Source organism: Coenobita brevimanus, chromosome 4 (genome assembly GCF_032717465.1).
Source record: "Coenobita brevimanus isolate Jiangsu-jjx chromosome 4, ASM3271746v2, whole genome shotgun sequence".
NCBI classification, from domain to species: Eukaryota; Metazoa; Arthropoda; class Malacostraca; order Decapoda; family Coenobitidae; genus Coenobita; species Coenobita brevimanus.
This window is the reverse complement of record NC_136957.1, coordinates 16127872-16130062: the sequence shown is the minus strand read 5'-3', so window position 1 is coordinate 16130062 and position 2191 is coordinate 16127872. Positions and strand designations below refer to the sequence as shown.

The 2191-nt window shown below is 36.9% G+C and overlaps 1 non-coding gene across 1 annotated transcript; it reads left to right on the top strand.

The window, feature by feature from the left end:
• Positions 1-320: 320 nt before the first annotated feature.
• LOC145396861 (5S ribosomal RNA) lies at positions 321-439 on the top strand. Its single transcript, XR_013896844.1, has one exon. It is a non-coding gene; the product is annotated as a 5S ribosomal RNA (ribosomal RNA).
• The last annotated feature ends 1752 nt before the right edge of the window (positions 440-2191 follow it).

The window sequence follows — 2191 nt, the reverse complement described above, 5'->3', positions numbered from 1 at the left end:
CATTTGTTTCACTCAGGAAAATTTAATGTAGAGAATAACCTACTGGATTTACTGTAAAAACACCGACAGACAGACATATGTAACCTGGTGAAAAATTAGGCTTTACAAACTTAATATATCACACAGTTAACGTAAAACCTGACACACAACCTGCCTACGTCCCAGCTTATAGAGTTACTCGTGGTGTGCCATAGCTAAAATGGTGCAATGTAGGCATTCACTGATTATCGCAAACTAAACCAGGAAACAATTCCTGATCGTTTTCCCTTCCCATTGGTAAGTGATGTCTTACAAAATAAAGGATCGGAAAACCATGTATTTACAACGGCCATACCACGTTGAGTACACCGCTTCCCGTCCGATCAGCGAAGTTAAGCAACGTTGGGTCTGGTTAGTACTTGGATGGGTGACCGCCTGGGAACACCAGATGCTGTTGGCATCCCTACGTGTCAAGTGGGGTTGGTGGAGGATTAGTGCCCCTCCCTGTAAAACAATTAACTCTAAGCCGTTGGCCACCCCGTTTGGGATACATGGCGTCTGGCAATGAATGAATGAGTTTGCTCAGTGGGTATTACCAGACAGAGATAGATGAAGAGTCATACAGCTATACAACACTTTCCACAAAAAAGGTAATTTTCAGTACCGCAGAATGCCCATGAAACTTCGTACAGCTTTAGGCACCTTGCAATGATTAATGAAATAATGAAGTGTGTTATCAGGAGTGCTAGGTGATGGTATTTTTTATTATTTGGATGACATTATAATTGCAACGACAATATATATATATATATATATATATATATATATATATATATATATATATATATATATATAAGAGCATTTATAGAAATCAGATCATTTCGTAAACAGGTTAGCCAATGTTGGATTAAAAATTAAGCTAACTGGAATCCAGATTGGTATCTACACCTCAGACGAAAAAATAAAGCAGACTTAACAGATTTCTGAACCCACAAATGTGGCTGAGGTACGAAAGTTTTTAGGACTATCACGATATTACACAGCTTTTATACAATGATTTTCTAATATAGCAGAACCATTATTCCATCTACTGAAAAAACAAGCAATATTTCAGTGTGGAGAGGAACAAAAGATAGCATTTAATGACTGAAAAGATAAACTTACATGTGCACCTTTTGCATGGCATATCCAAATTTTAATAAACCATTTATAATTTGCACAGATATCCCACTTCATGGCATAGGAGCTGTGGTGATGCAAGAAGATAAACGTGAAAAAGATCAGTCAATTGCATTTGTCAGTATACAAGCAAAAGGACCAGAGAGAAAGTATTGTACTACAGACCTAGAGGCTCTAGCAATGATATCTGCACTAAAAAAAAAAATTATGATCTTGTATATGGTTACGAAATTCATCACTACTGATCTTACACCTCTCTTGGGCATGTTTCACAAAAAACTCCTCGTTGGGAGGACAGCACGATGGAAATGTACAATCCAGAATTACAATATAAATATACATTATGTAAAAGGTAAAATAAATATGGCAGTAGATGATTTATCATGAAATCCAAGAACGACCAATGTTGCTACAGTTAGTGTAAGGGAGACACTCCCCAACAAAAGAAGAAATCACCCAGACACAAAGAGATGACCCAGTATGATCTAAATTATATATCACTTAGAAGCAGGTGATGATATCTCATTGCCTAGGCTACATGTACCAGTTATACAATTCACAATAGTAAACAATACCTTGTACTTGGTAAATCGAGGACAACCAAATTATTACTAATAACGTGATACCTCATATTTTAAGGATAATACACAACAGACCACATGCAGGCCATCCAGACAAAGATAGGACAGTCAGCCAGGCCCAGATGTCATAGTACTGGTCATCGTTATACAAAAACATACGTTATCACACTGACAGATGTGAATCATATGCAGAACACAAAGGTTTAACTATAACACCAGCACCCTAAGGAAAATAGCCTGTGCCTAACCAACCATGGAACGTTGTCACGGCTGACTTACTTAAGCTGCCCTAATATAATAATAATAGTCAGTATCTTTTTGTTGCTATTTATCATTTATCACAGTATGTAATTTTGGTCCCATTTATGAATAAGACAATAGAAACAGTTGCGTGGGTAATCATAGATAATGTAATCTGTAGGTTCACCACACCAAAGGTGCTAGTAAGTCAT